Source organism: Spermophilus citellus, assembly GCF_964194105.1.
Source record: "Spermophilus citellus genome assembly, chromosome: 5".
Lineage (NCBI taxonomy): Eukaryota > Metazoa > Chordata > Mammalia > Rodentia > Sciuridae > Spermophilus > Spermophilus citellus.
The window spans coordinates 43,750,593-43,774,008 of record NC_138186.1 but is presented as its reverse complement, the minus strand read 5'-3'; the positions used below and the strand labels follow the sequence as shown (position 1 = coordinate 43,774,008).

The 23,416-nt window shown below is 37.2% G+C and overlaps 1 protein-coding gene and 1 pseudogene across 6 annotated transcripts in view; one reads left to right on the top strand and one right to left on the bottom strand.

Moving 5' to 3' along the window:
- LOC308648830 (patr class I histocompatibility antigen, A-126 alpha chain-like) overlaps positions 1-23,416 on the bottom strand; it is a 365,404-nt gene that overhangs the window by 133,673 nt on the left and 208,315 nt on the right. The gene's annotated exons all lie outside the window — the stretch shown is intronic.
- On the top strand, positions 17,910-22,503 carry LOC308650381 (out at first protein homolog; annotated as a pseudogene). Its single transcript has 2 exons — positions 17,910-17,933; positions 21,956-22,503. The product of its transcript is annotated as an out at first protein homolog (transcript).

Here is a 23,416-nt window from a genome sequence, read left to right as displayed (position 1 = left end):
TGGTACAGGTCCAGAAACAATGGAACTGACCATGGAATAGAACTTCTGACCCAAATAAAATTTTTCCCCTCTTAATATTTTTTTTAAAATTTCAAGCATTAGTCATGGATCACTGACAAACACGTAGGTAATATACCTGTTGATACACATTTTAAAAGTAACAAGCCAATTGAAAGATAAACCTGTTTGGAATTTCTTTGGATACAAACCTGGGTCTTTTAGACCTCAAAATATCCATGGATGGTGTAACACTAATGTTCAATTTTATAATTTGCATAACAATATACATGTTTCTAGGTAGAGGATCCATAACATTCATTAGTTTTTTTGTTTTGATTGCCCACAAAATTTAAAACCCCCTGCTAGTGTAACAGTCATTTTACCCTAATTCGTATTGACAGCTGACACACAAACTAGCAGACTAAAGGTCTTGAGATACAGGTGTACCTTTGCTTGACTCTTATCCATATGAACAAGATAAAGTAGTTGCTTACTTGTTTACTCTCACCATTTCTGTACATATCTTGTTGTGATGTGCTAACAAACAGGGCAGAGAATTTAGCATTATAATAAGGGCAAAATGTCTAGAGAACATGGTACTTAGGTATATACAAGGCCAGATAAAGTGTCTGCTTCCACTAGCAGTGCTGTAAAGCCTCATAGTTTTTGGTCATGGGATAGAATACTCAGAAGGGTCTCATGTCCAGAGTGGTGAATAATTAGCTTGAACTAAACAATTTCGGGTTTACCTAAGAAATGTTAAAAGGCAGAACAAAAACAACCAATCAGTCCTGAATGACTTAATTTGTCCCAGGAATAAATGCTAAACAATATTTATGGTGTGCAAAAATAACTAACCTAACTTGGGTAAGTCAGAAGGTTTTGTTTTAAATATAAAGTCACCAAAAATAAAGTGAGAACAAGAAAACTAAATACATAAGGCAGAGAAACCATTGATCTTAACTAGCCCAGAACTGACATGGAGGTTAAAAATGAGCAGACAATGATTTTTAAACACTTATTATAAATGTATGACATACATTCAATAGTTCACAAAAGAGACATGAGAGATTCATAAAAAAAAATCAAAAGGAAACTTGCAAGAATAAAAATGTCTGAGATGTACAACACACTGGATATGAGATAGGATGAATGGTAGACTACGTAAGGTAGGAAAATCAGTATATTTAAAGACATATAAATAAAACCTTTCCTTAATTATATAAAGATAATTTTTAAATCACATGTAAGATAGACAACATTCAGATGGGACATGTTTAATAATAAGCACACAAAGAGGAAGAAGAGGAAATAGAACGACAGAGTTAACATTTCTACATGTCACTGAAATTGAGTTGGTAGATTCCAAAGTGGTTTCTAGTAAAGCCAGATGTATATGGTAAGTCCTTCAAGATACCATTAGAAACTCTAGGGAAAAAACTATTCAGGGAATTAATATACTGCAAAATATTCATATGACTCATGCAGAATTGAGGAACAAAAAGATATGAGACATACTGCGAACACCCAGGAAAATGACAGAGAAATTTCACTGTATAAATATGAACATTAAATGGAAGTCGAGTAACCAAGCCAATCACAAGGCAGGGAGTGCTGCCTTAGGTAAAAGAATAGGACCATATTCTGCTGGAGGAGACGCACTTCGCAGTCACAGCTACACTAAAATCTAATATTGAACCATTGGCACATTAAAATGAAGCATAAGAAATCTGAAGTACTTAGACAAATATCAAATAAAATCAACTTTTTAAATGATAACAGTGACAAACAGGGACATTTTGTAATGAGTAGATAATAAGTATATATAATAATTCAGTTTTCCATCATTGTGATTAAACATCTAAGACAATCAACTTATATGGTGGAAAGGCTTATTTTACTCAAAGTTTCAGAGATTACAGTGTATGGGTTGTTGGACCTGCTGCCCTGGGCCAGTGGCCCAGTGAGCATCACTCTGGGGAAGACTTGGTGGACCAAACTGCTCACCTCAGATTAGCCAGAGAGCAAAGACAGACAGGCAACAAAAAGCATATTCCCAACATTCTCTTCAAATTCATGCCCCAAATGAGGTGACTTTCTCTGCACTTAAAGGCCCCTCCACTTAGAGGCTTCAACTTCTCTCCATAATTCCATGAGCTAGTGACCAAGCCTTTAACACCTATGTCTGTGGGGGACACTTACCCAAATCATAGCAAATAATTAAAGTGTTACTTTTCTGTGCTAGGAGGTAGTGATCTGACTCAGTAGAAACAATGATGGTAGAATGCGATATATATGTACACCTAATCACCAAGCACCAAAAATATAGTCACATACCATATAATAGTGTTTTGGCCAATGATGTTCCTATGAAATTATATCACCTAGCAGCATCTTGGCTCTCTTAGCTTGTGTAAGTCACTCTATGATGTCACACAACACTGAAATGACCAAATTATGCATTTCTTAGTATCTCTGTTGGTAAGCAATATATAGAAGAAAACAAACACAAGAAAACAAACCTGGTAGAAATGAAAATAGAAATGCCAAATGCAGAAATACTAGTTGGGGACCTCCTCAATATTCCACATCTGGTGATGGATAAAATACTAATGAAAGATTAAAAAAAAGATTAGACCAACACTGTACACCACATAAAACTAGTGGACATCTATAAACACTCTTCTCAACAACAGCTGAATACATTTTTTTTCAAGTGCATGTTGAAGATTCTCCAGGATGCACCATATGCTAGTCTGTAAGATAAACATTACTCCACTTGAAAGCATAGCAATAATATAAACAGGTTCTCTGTACAGGATTGAATGAAATTAGTAAACAACCAAATACTAAAAGAAACCAGTAAAGGTCACAAATGTGTGGAAAATTTTAAAACACTCCAGAATAATAAATGGCTTGACAAAATTAAAACAATGTTAGAAAACACTCTTAAATTAATGAAAATTAAAGAACAACTCACCAAATCTAGAAGCTAATAATCAAGGGGCACTTATAGGGAAATTTGTAACAGTAAATAGGTAGCTGTAAATGCCTGCATTAAAAAGGAAGAAGGATTTCAAATGAATAACCCAACCTTCCACCATAAGGTGCAGGGAAAAGAAGAGTAAACTAAAACCCAAACAACCAGAGAGAGGGAAATAGTAAATAGATAGTAGACATAAAAGTAAAAAATGTTAGAAAATAATAAAGTAGAAAATAGCAAAGCAATCAGTGAAACCAAATATGGTGCTTTGGAAAGATGAAAGATGAACAAATTGACAAATTGTTAGCTAGACACACTAAATAAAATAAGAATAAAATAATTAGAATCAATAAAGAAAGAGGTAATAGTAGTAACTTTACAATAATAGAAACAATTTATAGTACAATGTGAACAGTCATAGGCAAATTTGTTTAATATCTATAAAGTGGACAAATGGTAGGTAGACAACAAACTAAAAATGTTGACTCAAGAAGAAATAGTCATTATGAATATACCTAGAACAAGTGAAAAATTCAATTAGTACTAATATATTTTACAAAACTGCCCACAAATAAAAGTCCTTCTCCAAATAACTTTATTGGTGACTTACAGCAAATAGGTAAAGAAGAATTATTGATGGCAGCTCAGGCTACTGGCTCATTATGGGAATTCTAGAGTTTGCTTGGGTTTGAATTTTGACTCTATCATTTAAGGATTGTGAGAATTTGGGAAAGTTTTTGAACCATCTGTGTCTCTGTTTCACCTTCTGTAACATGGGGATGACAGTGCTTGTTGTACAGAACATTCATGAACTTGTTAGAACAATGCTAGGCATATAATAAACCTGCATACTTGTTTGTTAAATCAGTAAATGAATGCTTTCTTAAATCTGAGAATTAAAGAATTAATTCCAATTCTTCACAAATTCTTCCAAAAAGTAGAGGAGGAGGAAATACTACCCAACAAATACTATGAGGCCAGTAATACTCTGAAACTACAATCAAATACATGGTATTACAAAAGGATTTCAGAACAAAGTCTTATGAATACAGATTCAAGAATCCTCAACAAATACTAGTTAACCAAAATTAGCAACAGAAAATAATTGTACACTACAACCAAGTGAAATTTATCCCAGGAATGGTAGTTTCTTTTAACATCCACAATTTAACTAATGTAATACATCATATTATTACAATGAAAACCAAAAGCCACACAATCATCTTAACAAGCACAGAAGAAACATTGTACACAAGTAAAACTCATACATATTGTAAAGGACAATTCTCTCTAGGTGCAGATGATAAGATTTACCATACAAAACATTTAAGAAAATCAATTATTAAAACTGAGGAGTTCACCTATGTTTCAGGACATAAGACTCTTTGTTTTGGAGATACTTGTAATGAACAAACTTCAAATAAGAAAACAATTCTATATTCAACAGCATTTAAGAATGAAATATAAATGACATCAGTAAGATGGCAGCCATACCAGCCTTCATCTCCCTACAGAAAAAAAAAATCACTATCCATGAACAAATCTATCATTGAGGTTCCAGTTAAGAATGTGTGCCAATTTTCAGGTAAATGGATGGAGTTAGAGAAGATAATGCTAAGCAAAGTTAGCCAATGCCAAATAACCAAATACTGAATGTTTTCTATGATATTACGAGGCTGATTCATAGTGGGATATGAATAGAGTGAGCATGAGAGGAATAGATGAACTATAGATAGGGCAGAGGGGTTAGAGGGGAAGGGAAGGGGCATGGGGTTAGAAATGATGGTGGAATGTGATGATAATTATTATGCAAAGTACATGTATGAAGACATGAATTGGTGTGAATATACTGTGTATACAACCAGAGATATGAAAAATTATGCTCTATATAAGTAATAAGAATTATAATGCATTCCACTATCATATATAAATAAAAATAATGTAAAAATGTCTTTCTATTTCAAATAAATAAATAAAAAGAATGTGTGCAAACAAGATAAAAAAATGAGAAAATAAGTACATAGCAAGGATCACCGGGGAAAAGCAACCCTGGCACATCAGGAGATGGCTAAGAACCAAGAAGGAAGGACTACTATTATCAGGAATGTGGAAGGTGCTGCTCTGGCCTCCTGAGGCCTGCTCTGAAGAAGACATCAGCACATTTGTCACCGGGGTAACCAATAGAGGGCACATGCCTGACTTGTCCTGACAGCTATTTTCTCTATTCAGTCCTGAGAAAATAACACACAATCAGGAAGGCGAAGCTACAGAAAGCTATGAATGTCAGAGAATGTTAAGACATGAAGGTGGTAACAACTGTAAGCTTCATCCTACATTTAATAGTGAAGGTAAATTAAGTATCAAAAGCCAAAGCCTGGTGCAATGGCACTTACCTGCAATCCCCCTTCTCAGGAGGCTGAGGAAGGAGGATCACAAGTTCAAGTACAGCCTTGGCAACTTAACTAGATAATGTGTAAAATAAAACAATTTTTAAAATTAGCTGAGGATGAAGCTCAGTAGAAGAGCCCTAGGTTAGATTACGTGTGGCCCAGGGGTCAATTCCAGTACTGCTAAAGATAGCAAGGAAGGAACAGGGTAAAAGTCAGGAAGGCTAGTCAGTGGCTAAAGTTGTGTGTGACTGTAAACTTCAGGGTCCTGATTTCTCCTGTAACATGATTTCCATTATACCATGGGAAGGACAAACTGAAGATGCCAGGAAAAGGGCTGAGACTCATCTCCTTCTGGTGCATTTACTCACAGAAAATGAAGGATTCAAATGAAGCCAAACATAAAGGACACAAGAAACAACAGGTCTGTCCCAGACAGGTCTATTCTTGCACTGGGGATGATACACCTTGGACTTCACTCAGGAGTACAGAGAAGAAAGGGAGGATCTCCAACCACCAAGATTAGATCTAAACTGTGAAAGTCACCAGGGAAAAGTTTTGGGCTCTCACAACACTGAACCTGGATAAAAATTTCCTGATGGTACAGTGACCTTGATTTTTAGGACACAGCAGTTAACATTTGCTAATGCAGAAAAAGAGGCCACCATTTTTCTTTTTAGGATTCTTTCCAATGGCAAACAGTCCCATTATTTAAACTGTATGAAATCAGGCCCTAGCTGACCCTGTGTACCTGAGATGTTCACAACTTTCCTATGATTTCTTGTGAGAACCTTCCCAGAAATGGGTTTCTAGGTATCAGAGTCTGTCACTCACTGGCCATCACTGAGAGGACAGAGGTGGCAACCTCCTGTTATGGCATTCTTGTGTTTCCAGCCATGGCTAGGGGTCTGTCATTGTCACCATCCATGGATCTGCCCCCCTGACTCCCAGCAAGAGCTGGAGCATGGTGTTCCGGTCCTTCAACATCAACATTCCATTTCCATCCTGCAGCCCTCCCTGCCCAGATTTCCCACCATCTGTAGCAGGGTTCTCAAACCTGAGTGTGCACAAGAACGGAGGGCACTTGCTGAAAATGCAGATTCCTGCCTCCACTCCAGGAACCCTCTGTGGCAGAGATGGTGGATTTTCTTTATAAGGAGAGCTCCAGGCATTTTGGATCACATTTAGAGAAAGATGGTCCTAGAGCAGTGCTTCTGAAACTTTAGTATGTAAGCAAATTGTCTGGGCAGTTTGTTCAAATACACATACAGATTTTGTCATGGGAGAGTGGGCCATTCTGTAATCATTCATTCATTCATATTATTCATTCATTCACTTATACCATGTCCCACAGGAAGTTGATGTTGTGGGTCACACTTTTTTTTTTTTTGCCATGAACCAAAGATTTCTAACCTTTTCCTTGTCCTCAGAGAACAAAATTGCCAAGAACAAATTTGGTCCTCAACTTCCCCAATTCAAGTGGAGTAGAAACCCTTCTCTTACCTGCTCTCAGACAGATTCCCATGCAGGAGAGGGCCCTGCTCTGGCTTGTCAGGTACTGTGTCCTTAGTCCAGCAAATTCTTACTGTGGAGAGACCCACATATTGGGCCACTGAGGTCTCTGGCTAACTGCCAAGTGCATGGGTTTGAGCTCAGATCCTCACCCTGGCCAAGTTGCACATTCTTGCTGTTCTAGCCAGAGTCTTGCTTGCAACCCAAGGAGAAAATTGCAGTCAAAACTACCTGGCCTGCTTGCTCCTAGAGTCCTGCTCTTCACCAATTAATTTTTGTTTTCAAAAATTAATCTGTAATTCCTTTTCTTAGGAGGCCTGAGGAAGGTGGAGCACAAGTTTGAGTCCAGCCTTGGCAACTTAACAAGATCATGTCTAAAACAAAACAATTTTTAAAATGGGCTGAGGATGAAGCTCAGTGATAGAGCAATATGTTAGTTTAAGTGTGGCCCCGGGGTCAATCCCAGTACTGCTGCAGGAAGTAAGGAAGGAAGAGAACAAATGTCAGGAGGGAAATAAGTGGCTAATTTTGTGTGTGACCTTAAAGCTCAGACTCCTGACTCCTTCTCCAACACAATTTCCATTACTCCAAGAGAAGGACAAAGACTGAAGATCCCAGAAAAAGGACTAAGACTCATCACCTTATGCTGCTTTTCCTCATTAAAAAAAAGCAGAATGAAAATGAAGCCAAACATTAAGCCCATGAGAAGCACAGGTCTGTCCCAGACAGGTCAATTGCTTGCCATGGGTGAGAGTATGTGAAGGTAACTTATCATAATGCTTCAAATCACAGATAATAGAATTTTAAAAAATGGAAGCTGAATATCAGGTTTTTGTTTTCCCTACTGAGTTCAAGCCATCTCACAGGAATGTTATTAATACAGAAGCAAAATGAGGAATTGCGGTTAAATATCCGTTTTCATGTGAATCCAGTATTCCAAGTCCCAACATAAATGCCTTGTTCTTACAAAGATACGGATGAATTTCAAGAGGCCAGATTGACTTTTTAAAATTTTTTTCTTTTTAGATATACATGACAGTAGAGTATATTTTAACATATTTTACATACATGGAGTATAATTTATTCTTTTAGGAGTTCATTCTTATGGTTATACATGAAAATCATGTCTGATTCATTCTACTGTCTTTTCTATTGCCCCTGCCTTCCCTCCATTCCCTTCATCTAATCCAATGAACTTCTATTTCCCCCTCTCTGTCCTTATTGTGTATTAACATCCATATATCAGAGAGAATATTTGGCCTTTGATTTTGGATTATTTCACTTAGCATTATAGTGTCCAGTTCCATCCATTTACCAGGAAATGCCAAAATTTCATTCTTCGATATGGCTCAGTGATATTCCATTGTGTATGTATGTGTTTGTGTGTGTGTGTGTGTGTGTGTGTGTGTGTGTATATATATATATATATATCTCACATTTTCTTTATCCATTCATCTGTTGAAGGGCACCTAGGTTGATTACACAGCTTCAAAGCTTGGCTATTGTTAATTCAGCTGCTATAAAAATTAATGTGACTAAATTAATGTAGTATGCTGATTTTTAGTCCTTCGTGTACATGCAGAGGAGTTGGATAACTGGGTCAAGTGGTTGTTCCATTCTAAATTTTCTGAGAAATCTCCAGATTGCCTTCCAGAGTGATTGAACCAATTTGCAGTCCCACCAGCAATGTGTGAGTGTACCTTCTTCCCCATATCCTCAACAACACTTATTGTTACATATATGCTTGAAACTTGCCATTCTGACTGGAGTGGAACGCAATCTCAGTGTAGATTTAGTTTGTATTTCTCTAATTCCTAGTGATGTTGCACATTTTTTTCATATATTTGTTGACCATTTTCTGTGAAGTGCCTGTTCAGTTCTTTTGACCATTTATTGATTGGGTTATTTGTGGTTTTTTTATGTTAAGTGTTTTGAGTTCTTTCTATATCCTGGAAATTAGTGCTCTATTTGAGGTGCATGTGGTAAAGATTTTCTCCCATTCTGTAGGATCTCTGTCACATTCTAGATTGTTTGTTTTGCTCTAAAGAAGCTTTTTAGTTTGATACCATCCCATTTATTGAGTCTTGATTTTACTACTTGCATTTTAGGTGTCTTATTGAGGAAGTTGGTTCCTAAGCTGACATTATAGAGAGTCAGGCCTACTTTTTCTCTAGTTAGGTGCAGGATCTCTGGTGTGTTGATTTTTGTGCCAGAAGGGCAATAGGGGTTAAATTTCATTCTACTATATATGGATTTCCAGTTTTCCCTGCACCATTTGTTGAAGAGGCTATCTTTTCTCTAATGTACATCTTTGACAACTTTGTCTAGTATAAGATAACTGTATTTATGTAGGTTTGTCTCAGTGTCTTCTATTTTGTACCATTGGTCTTCCTGTCTGTTTTTGTGCCAATGCCAGGCCGTTTTTGTTACTACGGTTCTGTAGTATGATTTAAGGACAGGTCTTTGAATGCTTCCAGCTTCTCTTTCCTTGAAAAATATTGTTTTGATTCTTTTGGGCCTCTTGTTTTTCCAAATAAATTTCATGTCTGCTTTTTTTATTTCTAAGAACATCATTGGAATTTCAATAGGAATTGCATTAAATCTGCTTAATACTTTTGATAGTATGGCCATGTTGACAATATGAATTCTGCCTGTCCAAGAACTTGGGAGATATTTTCATCTTCTAAAGTGTTCTTCAATTTCTTTCTTTCGTGTTCAGTAGTTTTAATTGTAGAGGTCTTTTTACCCTTTTTGTTAGATTGATTCCCAAGTTGTTTTTTGTTTGTTTGTTTTTGATTTTGGTTTTTCATTTGTTTGTTTTTTGAGGCTATTGGGAATCAGATACTTTAAGCTCATTCATCATTGTTGAATAGGAGCACAATTGACTTATTGGGGTTAATTTTATATCATGTTTCTTTGCTGGATTTGTGTTGAGCTCAGGTAAATTTCTGGTGGAGCTTTTTGGGTCTTCCAAGAATGGAATAATGTCATCAGCAAACAGGCATAGTTTGTACTCTTCCTCTTTGTATCACTTTAGTGTCTATCTGCTATAGCTAGAGTTTCAAGGATGATGTTGAATAGAAGTAGTGAAAGAGCACATCTTTGTCTTGTTCCAGTTTTTAGAGGAAATGCTTTCAGGTTTTGCCCATTTAGAATGATGTTGGCCTTGGGCTTAGCATATATAGCTTTTGAAATGTCCAGGTATGTTACTACTATCCCTAGTTTTTCCCATGTTTTCAGCATGGATGGATATTGTATTTTGTCAAATGCCTTTTCTGTATCTGTTGAATAATCATGTGATTCTTGAACTTAATTGTATTGAATTGGTGATTTACATATATTGATTTCTATATGTCAAACCATCCCTGCATCCATGGAATGAATCCTACTTGATTGTGGTGCACTATCTTGTTAATATATTTTTCTATGTGATTTGCCTGTATTTTATTTAAAAAAAAAATTTTGTGTCTATGTTCATCTGGAATATTGGTCTGAAGTTTTCTTTCCTTGAAATATCTTTTTCTGTTTTGGGTGTCAGGTTGACACTAGCCTCCTAGAATGAATTTGGAAGGGTTCCTGCCTTTTATATTTCATGGAATAATTTGAGGAGTATTGCTGTAAGTTTTTCTTGGAAGGTCTCATAGAATTTGACTGAGAATCCATCTGATCTGGAGCTTTTCTTTGTTGGTAGGCTTTTGATGGAATCTTCAATTTCATTGCTTAAATTGATCTGTTTATATTTTCTATGTTCTCCTGATTTAATTTGGGGTATGACTCTAGAAATTTGTTGATGTCTTCAAGATTGTCTGCTTTTATTGGATATATATTTTCAAAATAATTTCTGATTATGGTCTGTTTTTCAGTAGTGTCTGTTGTAATATTTCTCTTTTCATCACACATTTTTGTAATTTAAATTTTCCTTCTCTTTCTCTTGTTTAGATTATCTAAGAGTTTATCATTTTTACAATTTTTTAAAAGAAATAATTGTTTGTTTTGTTCATTTTTTGAACATTTTTTTGTTTCCATTTCATATTTTTGCTTTGATTTAAATTATTTTGGATCTTCTGCTGCTATTGGTGTTGATCTGTTCTTCTCTTTCTAGAGGTTTGGAATATAATGTTAGGTTATTTATTTGGTGGTTTTCTATTCTTTAATAAATGAGCTAAATGCAGTATACTTTCCTCTTAGAACTGCCTGATAGTGTCCCAAAGCTTTTGATATGTTGTATTGAGTCTCATTTACTTCTAAGTATTTTCTTATTTTATCCCTGATATCTTCACCTATTCATTGGTCATTCAATATCATATTATTTAGTCTCTGGGTGTTAGAGTAGCTTCTATTTTTTAATTCATCCTTGATTTCTAATTTTGTTCCATTATGATGTGATAGAATGCAAGATATAATCTTTATTTTTTTATTTACTAAGAATTGCTTTGTGGCCTATGATAGGGTCTATTTTAGGAATGGATCCATGTGCTGCTGAGAAGAAAGTATATTCGGTTACTGATAGATGAAATATTCTATATATGTCTGTTATATCTAAAATTTTTATTATATTATTTAGTTCTATAGTTTCTTCATTTAATTTTTGTATGGAGGATCTATGGAGTAGTGAGAGAGGTATGTAAATGCACTCAATATTATTGCCTTGTGTTCTTTTTGATTCTAGTTATTGTGAAATGTTTGTTTGATGTATGTAGCTGCCATTGTTTGGGGCATAAATATTTAAGATTGTTATATCTTGTTGATGTATATTTCCCTTAAGCAGTATGAAATGACCTTCTTTGTTCCTCTGATTGACTTAAGTCCACTTTATCTGATGTGATGATAGAAGCTCCTGCTTGTTTATGAGATCCAAGTGAATGATATATTTTTCCCCATCCTATTACCTTCAGTCTGTGAATGTCTTTGCCTATGAGATGAGTGTATTTGGGGTCTTGTTTTTAAATCCAATCTGCCAGTCTATGTGTTTTCATTAATGAGTTTAAGCCATTTAATTCAATGTTATTAATGAGAGATGATTTTTATTCCATGTCATTTTGAGTTATTTCTTTCTTTTAATTTGAATTAGTTTATTCTTTGGTTGACTATTCTTCTAGTTTAGTTCATCCCTTTGTTGGTTTTCAATTTTATTTTTAATTTTTTCTCCATGAAATGTTTTATTGAGTTTTCTAGTGCAGACTTTGGTTATGAATTCTTTTAACATTTTATCATGGAAGTTTTTTATTGCATCATCAACTATAGAAGCTCATTTTGCTGTGCATTATATTCTTGATAAGCACCCATTTTCTTTCAGAGCTTGGAATATATTATTCCAAGATCTCCTAGCTTTGAGTGTGAGGGTTGAGAAATCAGCTGAGATCCAGATTATTTTCCCTGTAAATGTGACCAGTCCCCCCTTCTTCTGGCTATCTTTAAAATTCTATCCTTATTCTATATGTTAGGCATTTTTATAATAATATGCCTTGGTAACAGGAGGAGTACACCATGACCCCAGCCTGTTGCATGGAGAAGAAGGAACAGACCATGACCTGAACTCACTACATGGAGTAGGGAGAAGATAATCACACACATGCAGCAGAGGAAAACAACTGTGCTGTGTCTTCCCCATCTACCAACTCATGGCTCCCCTGGCCCACTCGTATCTTGAGACACAGCAGTCATTTCCATAGCTTGTGTTAGCCTCCACCTAAGGACGATGGGTAGGCCAGGAAGAAGCTGCCTACCACAGCCCTGCATGTCATAATGCTACCTCCAAATAGGCTGCCTAACAGCACTGTATAGCCCTCTCAGCCCCATCTCTGAAAGCAGTCACTTCCATCTTGGGACACCTCTGCTACCATCTTGGGTTACTGCCACTGTTGCCACCACCATCTTTAGTTGAGGCAGCTTCCATCTTCTACACTGGCTAGGGTGTGGAAGCCTAACATCAATGTAACAACAGGTTTGATGTTGCCACCAACATCAACTAGGGATGTGGCTACTTCCATTTAGGAACAACAGCCAGGAGCTGGAAGACTATCACCAAGTGCCTGCAGACCTGGTTACACCAGAGACATGTATCCCTGCTAGTTTACTTCTCTTAATTCCTCTTTCATTCTTCCTATAATCTAATACCTCTATATTCTCACCTCCTACCTCATAAACACCATATCCTGCACCATCCCTCTTTGTCCACCATTGAAATGGTAGACCGTTATGCAAACCTACTATTTATATTGTAGATATTAATTGAACACATCATTTCTGTTTATTGCAACAAAATTCTAATTTTCGAAATAGAAGCTTTTTGGTTTAAGACTGCATATTGTTTGCATTGAGTGCTGTAAATATTGATCTCCCCTTTAAAGGCAAGGTATTGGTTACCTGTAGGAATACTACAAGATTATAGGTAAAAGTTTCAATACCTCAGATCCACACTGCAAGGGAGGAAGATACATGAACAACATGAAGGAAAAAAACAAAAACAAAAACAAACAAATAAACAAAAAAAATTAGGGAAGAAAGTGTCCCAAACTAATCAAATGGTAAGATCCTATATCTTTACTTTGTTGCTGATCCCAAAAAGAAAGTGTCGAGCCTTTCATAACTGAGACAGATGCTAGCAGTAGAATTTTATTATTCTCCTTAAACTTGTTGAAAACTTTCCATCATTTTACCATAAAATGATGCTAATTTAAACAAATGCTTTTCTTGCATGAACCTATGGGTTTTCATCTTCATTCTCTTAATGTGGCGATATGGATTTTTGTATTATTCTAAAATAAAAGACCAACTTCAATCTCTCATGATACAATAAAACCAGCATGAACAGATAGATGTATGATGTTTTTTGCATTTTTGCATTTAATTTTCTAATATCTTTTTTTTTTAATTTTTGATGCTAGCTCATGAGGGGTTTTCCCTATTGTTCTATTTCTTGTGATTTTTGCCAAGTTTTGGAAGCAGAAAAACATGAAGTTGGGTTTCCATGTTTTTATTTCTACAAGTGTATATATATATATATATATATATATATAAAATACTTCAAATTATATGTTCAACATCATGCACAATGAAATCTTCTGGTTCTGAAGTATTTTCTATGGAAAGGTTTCCCCTCACAGAATAAAAATGTCTACAGTTGGTATATGACCCATCATATTTTTCTTTATTTTTCTCTTAATAAGTTCTTGATTTCATCTAGGTCATCTCATATATTATCATGAATTTATTACTAATATTCACAGATCATCATTCTAACATCTGCAGTACCCATATCAGTGCCATTTGTCTCATTCCCAACATTGGCAATTTTCATTTTTTCCTCTAAATCCATCTAGGTAGAGGCTCATAGAAAATTTTTTTTTGTACAAAATAAAATCCACATTTTGGGTCCATCAATTTCAAAATTGTTGGTCTATTTTTCGTTTGTCTTTATTTCCTTCCTTCTACTCGACTTGGGTATGTATTGTTTTAAGGTTGAAGTTATCAACATGAGATATTCCACATTTTAAAATACTTAACTTTCTTATCATTCAGTTTAAAATGTTTTCAAATTTCTTATTGGATACAATGATTATTTAAAACTATTTTGTTTAATTTCCAAATATTTATAGTTTACTGATTATCTTATTAAAATTTGCTTCTAATTAAATTCTATTATGGTTACAAAATATATTCTGTATCATAAAAAAGTATCTTCAGATTTGTTGAAAATTGTTTTTTATTGATTTCTTTTAAAAATACTCAACAGCAGAATACATTACAATTCTTATTACACATATGCAGCACAATTTTTCATATCTCTGGTTGTACATAAAGTATGTTGACACCAATTTGTGTCTACATACATGTTCTTGGATGATAATGTCTATCACATGCCACCATGCTTTCTAACCCCCTGCCCCCTCCCTTTCCCTCCCACCCCTCTGCCCTATCTAGAATTCATCTATTCCTCCCATGCTCCCCCTCCCTACACCACTATGAGTCAGCCTCCTTATATCAAAGAAAACACTCAGCATTTGTTTTTTTGGGATTGGCTAAGTTCACTTAGAATTATCTTCTCCAACGCCATCCATTTACCTGCAAATACCATGATTTTATTGTCTTTCATTGCTGTAAAATTCCATTGTGTATATGTGCCACATTTTTTATCCATTCATCTACTGAAGGGCATGTAGCTTGGTTCCACAGTTCAGCTATTGTGAATTGTGCTGCTATAAACATTGATGTGGCTGTGTCCCTGTAGTATGCTGTTTTTAAGTCTTTGGGGTATAAACAGAGGAGAGGGATAGATGGGTCAAATGGTGATTCCATTCCCAGCTTTCCACGAAATCTCCATACTACTTTCCATATAGGCTGCACCAATTTGCAGTCCCACCAGCAATGTATGAGTGTACATTTTTCCCCACATCCTCTCCAACACTTAATTGTTAGTCTTCATAATAGTTGCCATTCTGACAGGAGTGAGATGATATCTTAGAGTAGTTTTGATTTGCAGTTCTCTAATTGCTAGAGATGATGAACATTTTTTTCATATATTTGTGGTGCTGTGAAAACTGGAAATCTATATGCAACAAAATGGAATTATACCCTTATCTCTCACCATGTACAAAACTCAACTTAAAGTGGATCAAGGTCCTAGGAATTAGAGCAGAGGCTCTGCATCAAATAGAAGAAAAAGTAGGCCCTAATCTTCATCATGTGGGATTAGGCCCCAACTTCCTTAATAAGACTCCTATAGCACAAGAATTAAAACCAAAAATCAATAAATGGGATGGATTCACACTAAAAATCTTCTTCTTAGCAAAAAAAAAAAAAATTTTTTTTGAGATGAACAGAGAGCCTACATTCTGGGAGCAAATCTTTACTCCTCACACATCAGATAAAGCTCTAATCTGTAGGGTATATAAAGAACTCAAAAAGCTAAGTACCAAAAAGCAAATAATCCAATCAACAAATGGGCCAAGGACCTGAACAGACACTCTCAGAAGAGGCTATATAACCATTCAACAAATATATGAGAATTGTTTTATGGTTCAAAAAATGGTCTAACCTGGCAGATATACCATTTACCCTTGAAATAATATGTATGCTGTTGTGATATTTGTTTGTATTTTACTGATGTTAGTGAAGTCTAAGTCGATTGTAGTGTTTTTCCAACTATCTATTTGCTTTTATTTTCTAGTTGTTATCTAAATTGCCAAGATGAGTATGAAAGTCTCTGCTCATATTTCTGGAGTTGTATATTTTTGTATAATTCTGTCAGTTTTTCCTCATGTGTTTTAAAGAAGTATTTTTGGAAGCATGTATATTTCTGAGTGCTTTGTCTTTCTGTTAACACTTTTGTCCTCCTGAAGTATGTTTCTTATTCTGTAATAATGCATATTATTTTGATATGTAGTTTTCTGATAGTATTGTGACCATTCCAGCCTGCTTAGGCTTACTGTTAGCATGGCATATTTTTTTCCATAAATTGACTTTCACTTCAGTATTTATACTATAAGTGCATATCTTGCCAACAGCACATCTCTACCACTCAACCAATCAGCCTTTTAATTGGAGAGGTGACTTTAAGGTTTGTTATAGCTGTTAACATCAAAAGTTTGAGGCCTACCCAGTTACTTTTTCTGTTTCTTGTTCTCTGGAACCTCCTTTTCTGCCTGATGACCATAGAACAAAAAGAAAGTGAGAAAAAACCTTTAAGGCTCTGAGCAAAAAACACCATCAATCTATAAGGATATATCTAGCAAAAGTGTCCTTCAGGAGAGAGGAGAAAATAAACAAAAGTTCGAATGAAAGGTAAAGATTTTCATCACCAGTACGTCTATACTCTATTGAATGGTAAATTGTTCTTTAGTTTGAAAGCAAACAATGCCAGTGGAAATCTCAGACTCCTAGAAAAGATAAGAGTATCAGAAATTGCAAATGTCTCGCTCAATGCAAAGGATTATCTTTGTGCACTCTGTCTCTGAATTGCTCTCTCTCTCTCTCTCTCTCTCTCTCTCTCTCTCTCTCTCTCTTTCTCTGACCTTTTGCACTTACTTAATAAATACAAATGTAGCTTTTTCTTGGACACTCTGTACCCAGAACAGATATATTAAATATAATATCTATAGCATAACAATGGGTACAGTTTGGAGGTCTGAACAGTTGCAAGGTTTTTATATTTGTGTGAACTAAGACATTGTTAACTGGAGGTAGCATAAGAAGTTAAGATGAATACTGTAATACTAAGGGAATATGGAACTATGAAAATAGTGAGAAAAATAAAGCTAGCAAGAAAATTAAAATGGAGTTCTAAAAACAATTGAAATCATTCAAGAGGTCACTTTTGCAGGTCAGTTTCAGTCGATAAAAATCATATGGTAGTCTTTTCTACCAATTATTTGTATAAATCATTCCAATTTCTTCTGGACTCCTTTGTTTCTAAAGAGAAAAAAAAATCTCGATTTCATGCCTTTGTTCCCTATGCATTTATTACTTGCTGGATTGTAACAATCATCCCAAAAACAGAGTAGCTTAAAATTTACCAGGGTTCATTATCCTGCCCCTTTCCTGTAGGTAATGTTCAAGGCCAGAATTGGAAGGCTGACTGATATGGAAAGCTCTCCCTCATTCAAACTCATTGCTGAATTTCTTGGTCAAAGCCCTCAGTTCCTGTCCATGAGAAACTCCCCTTGGGTAACTGTCCAGTAGAAGATGACTTAGCCGGGAATGAATGATGCAAGAGAGAGGAGAGAAAGCAGGAAACCCCAGTGTCTTTTCCTCTGTAGCCACACACTATAGATTCTGCTCTGTCTCTTTATTAGAAGTGAATTTACCTAGCCACACTCATGGGGAAGTGAGCTAGGTTCCCTTTTTGAGTATCAAACAGCCTGTGTTCAAATGAAAACCACCATAGTCATCCTTCTGACCACAACTTATTCATATTCCTTCCACATGCACAACAAACTGCTTTCTATCCAAGGCCTGCAAAGTCTCATTTCATCACCTAATCAGTGTAAACTCCAGAGTTTCATCATCTGAATCAGGTCGGGGTAGAGATGAGGCTCCTTGAATTAACTGATGTAAGTGCAGTTCTCTACACACATTTCACAGAAATCCATCCTGTGAACTAAAGAGAGACCTGTGCACCTGACAAACCTAATATAGTGGTGGGGAATAGAGGCTGTTCCCAGGAAATCCTGGCTCTTTTTTGATATGAGAAGGCTCCAGGGACTCAGAAATAGAAAAAACCTATAAAATTTCTTTGGGCCATAATAACTCCTAAGGAAGTGACACCTGTGGATTTTTTTTTTTTTTTTTTGTCCTAATACACCTTTCCTTGTCCCAGAGCTTTTCTGACATGGAACTTCCTAGATATGAGGTGTCCTCCAAAAGCTCATGCAAGACTTCAGGGGGTGATGTGCTTAGGTTATGATAATTATAACATAATTAGTGGATTAAACTGGGTGATAAGTGTAGTCAAGTAGGGTATGGGCGGAGGAGGTAGGTCATTGGGGCATGTGCCTTGAGGGTGTATATTTTGCCCCTAGTGAGTGGAGAGTTCCCCTCTCCCAGCGCTTCCTGATTGTCATGTTCTTGGCTGCTTTTCACCTCCACATTCTTCTGCCCTGGTGTCTGTCTCACCATAGGCCCAAAACATGGAGTCAGTTATCTATGGAATAGGACCTATGAACCTGGAGCCCCTCCCTTATTTTATTCTTATTAGGTTTTTTGGTCACAGTGACTCAAAGCAGACTAAAGCACTTTCCAATTCTGAATCAATAAGTTTTGTGGATGTCCCCCCTCAATGAATTGGGAATACACTTTTTCTGCTTAGAGAAGGAAGCCGAAGGTCAGATCTCCCACCCTTACAAGGCTCTAAAGAAGTTGGGTACAGAGACGCCCACTCAGGCCTATCTAACTGCAGGATCACTAAATCTGCATAGGGACATTTCCTGCCTGTGTCACTTCCATGCCTCTTCTTTTAAAATTAGGCTAATTTTCAGGAATTTTGGAGATGGGACTTATGAAACAATTAAGATTCTCCTATATTTTTTCAAAGCTAGCTTTGAATAAAACCCATTTTCCTTTCAATTTGATTTCAAAATTTTCTGGAGCAGAGAGCATTATGATCTGGCTTCTTTCTTCCCAGGCAGTATTACAGCTGCCCAATAGCAACATGACAGTGAATATTTCTGCCCAATAGCAACATGACAGTGAATATTTCTGCAACAATGAGAATTATAGCCTAACCTCTTCCTCCCAAGGCAGGACATGTGCTGCCTGGTAACAATCTGGTCATTCTTGTATGTGTTAATGGAGAGAGAGAGAAGGAGATAAGAAGGAGGATCTCTTTATTATGCTGTGGGACAACAGTATTATTAGTTTGGGGATGCACCTTTTTTCTTCCCTCTCCTCTCCTCTCCTCTCCTCTCCTCTCCTCTCCTCTCCTCTCCTCTCCTCTCCTCTCCTCTGTTATGTCCATATTAGCCTCAATTATCTTCCAAAGACCCTCATCTCCAAACAAGTTTGCCTTGAACTTGTAATTCTCCTCCTTCTGCCTCCTGAGTAGCTGACATTACAAGGTTGTGCAACTAATCCTGATGTTTTTTTGTCTTTTATGTCTCTTAAGTAAACTTCTGAATATGAGGAATTCGTTTATAATAACTGTCTCAATATTAAGTTAGTCTGTGTTATTTTGCTTCTGCTGTGTTGTTTTTCCTTGTTTTCATTGAATACTTGGCAATTTTTTATTTGATGCCACACATTATTCACTCATAGGATGAAAGTCCTTCTAAATACTCTGTCTGAAGTCTGGCAAACAGTTAGGCTTTCTAGCATGGACAGTGGGAACAGACATTTTTTTTTTCTGGCCCTGTATATCGCTAGGTACCATTATTTCCTCTTATCCCTGTCCTTGGATGGTGTCCTTATGTGTGTGTACTAACGACCTGAGGACACGACAGGTGCCCTGTAGACCACCAATGCTGTTAGTTTCAGCAATGTGCCTTCATCTTGCATATTCTGCTGTTTGGCCTCTCCAAATACAGATCTCTGTTCCCTCAACTTCCTGAAGCTTCTGGGTTGTGTAGGGCTCCTTCTTCCTGTGTTGGGAACTGAATCCTGGAAGGAAGATGAACAATTGGCAGCCTCGCCTCTTTCACTCTCTTTCCCTCAGAGACTGCAATCTCTGTAATACTTGTCTGAATGCTTTTCTATCTTTTCATGTTTTTATGAATGTCTAGTGTTCCTTACTCTAGTATCAAAGCAACATCAACAAACTGACCTTATAAAATGATTTCTGTAATTTTACTTTTTTAAAAAATATATTTTTAGTTGTAATTGGACACAATACATTTACTTTATCTATTTGTTTTTATGTGGTGCTGAGGATGGAACCCAAGGCCTTGCACATGTGAGGTAAGTGGTCTACCACTGAGCCACAACCCCAGCCTCTAATTTTACTTTTTAATAACTAAATTTGAAAAATGGCTAGGTCATTGTTAGTTTCCTACATCTTCAGGCATTTTGAAGGTTATCAGATTTTTCTTTATACATTAAACTGGTTAAATATGTAATTTTCTATTTCATAGTCACATATGAATATCTTATAAGCCACTTTCTACTATCTGTTCTTTCTTCTGGTTTCTCCTTCATCTTCTTGTTTCCTTTTGTACTGAATTGTGTATATTGTTTGACACGTTGGTTAAATGTGGATTCCTATAGAAATTGTTGTTCCCTCCTTGAAAATTTGAGTCAATTTTCAACCCAGGGCCTTTATAAAACAAAACCATGGCTTAAAGTTATTTAACCCAATTGGTAAAACCAATTAGGGCAACAAACCTGTAGGGGTCCAAGGTGGTGGTTACAAATTTTGCAAAATAGTAATGTTTCTTCCTTTTTAAAATTTTTTTTCTGGTTTGAGGTAAATTTTCTAAGAACTCTTGAGTGAGGGAAAACAGATTTTCATTTCTTGCTTAGAGGACATAAATCTTTTGTTTCCTAGATTTAATGGAAATCCAGAGTGACTATATTCAGGCTATCTCTGAGGATCATTACCTGTGTACTTGTTGTGACTGAATGGTGAGTGTTACCAAAGCCCATGTGCCAGAGGGTTGATCTCTGGGTGGTGCTACAGGGAGATGATGAAATCCTTGAGAAGTGGGGTCTAGTGGGAGGACTTTAAGATATTGTGGGCTGTGTCCTTGAAGGACATTGCCAGACACACTCCACCTTCTTTTTCTCCTGGTGAGAAAGAGAGTGGTTTTGGTCTGTCCAGTGCTCCCAACATGATGTGTTGCCCCACTACAGGTGTGAAGTGGCAGGACTAATCATGGACTTCACCCTATAAAACTGTGAGCCATAATAAACCTTTCCTTTTAATAGTGAATTATCTCAGGTATTTGGTTACACTGACAGTAAACCAACAGACACAGCAGTATGACTTGTGAGTCTAAGAAAAAGCTAAGATTCCAGATTTGGCAGATGCTTTCAGGATAGGAGTACTTTTCTCCATAAACTCCTTCCTACATGTATATATTCAGAAAAAGAATTACTATCTTACTTATACATCTCTTCATTGATGCTTTTTTCATTTTGTGTCTTTTTTTGGGGGGAGGGGTTGACTTTGGTGGAAGAGGAAGCCTTGGAACCATGTTACTGAAAACTAAATCAACATGTACTGATTCCTTCATGCTGTTAACCTGACACCAGGGCAGATGCTGGAATGCTACTCTGTCTATAGCAATGCTACTTAAAAGTATACTATGTGCACTAGCAGTGGGTTGTGAAATGTTTGCTGTTATTCCACAATAAGACACATAGAGAAAGTGAGAGTAAGGGGCTGGGGATGTGGCTCAAGCGGTAGCGAGCTCACCTGGCATGCAAGGGGCACTGGGTTCCAACCTCAGCACCACATAAAAATTTAAAAAAAAAGATGTTGTGTCCACTGAAAACTAAAAAATAAATGTTAAAAAATTCTCTCTCTCTCTCTCTCTCTCTCTCTCTCTCTCTAAAAAAAAAAAAAAAAGAAAAGAAAAAAGAAAAAAAAAAGAAAAAGAAAAGAAAGTGGGAGTAAGGATACCTCTACCACACCTTGTTCAAGACTCACACTACCGACAGCGACACCGACAGCATCAGCCTGGAGCCGTGCAAGCCGGGACTGCACCACAATGAGATCATCCCCAGTGAGGCCATGGCCAAGGTGCGGCAGAAAAACCTGCGGGCAGTGAGGCAGGCTGAGGAGATGCGGGGCCTGGAACAGCTGTACATGGACATCGCTGTGAACTTCAGCCAGGGTGGCCGGCTGAGTCCCCATCTTCACAACGCATGCGCTGAGGCCCCAGATGCCATTTACACCCACCAGGAGGATGTCCGGTTCTGGCTGGAACAAGGTGTGGACAATCCAGGCTCTACCCAGGGCATATGAGCAGATGGAACTGCCTCACTGCAGGCTTGTGGGGGACCCTGGGAAGCCCTGCACCTGCCGCCATGGCCTGAACCTGGCCTGGCACCCCTGCACGCTCAAGTACTGCTACAGCCGGTGAGTGGATCACGCCCTACAAGTGTGGCATCCGAAGCCGCCAGAAGAACTACAGCTTTGACTTCTATGAGCCCCAGAGGCAACTGTGTCTTTGGGATGAGGACCCCTAGCAGAGCTGCTGTGGGCCCTGCCACCAGATGAGGTGATAACCCTACCTAAGGCCTTAAGTTCTCTTCCCCCACTCTGGCCCTGAAGCCTAGGTCTGCCTGTGAAAAGGGGTGGGACAGCAGGGTCATTCATGAAGGCAGCCCCCTCCCACCTTGTACCTTCCTTGGGGGCAGGGAGAGACAAAGCTAGTTCTCCAGACTTGCCCATTTCCCCTCCTCATCTCCCCTGAAGTGTTCACTTTCAAGCAACCAAAATGTGACAGCCTAGAATTCAGCTCTTCAAAGGTTTAGATCCTAAAAGGAGTCTCTGCCTATTAACCCATCTCCCCACTCATGACTAGAAGGAGCTGGCCTTGCCACGCCTTCCTATTCCCCACCAATGAAAGGATTGCACCCCCAAAGGTGCAATCTGACACAGCCCCTGTGTCAGATCCCATGCATTCTTCTTTCTGAAGAGGCCAGGCCCAGTGTGGGGCTGAGCAGATGCCTACCACCCCTGATACTGACCACATGTGCCTTTCCCCAGACCTGGACTTTGCCCTTGGAGTGGGCACCTCCTCTTCCTCCCTGTAAACAGAAATATTTTTGTAAGGTTCTGGGGCAGGGAGGTAGTATGGAGTACAAGAAAAACTTGAATTCCAGATTTTTAATACAAAGTATTTGTCATTTGTACCATAAATAAAAGTTTTAAATGTTTACTTGCACACTAAAAAAAAAAAAAAAAAAAGACTCACACTGCCTAGGAAAAGATGCATATTTATATAAAGCCCAATGTCTCAACAGCACATCTCCACTGAATGCCTCTAAAGTTTTCTCAGTCTTCTCTGTCAGTTTTCCCTTCTCCATTGATGCAACTCTTATCTTGCAGATTACAGAGTCACAAATTTTGGGTGTTCTCACTTCCTCTTTCTAATAC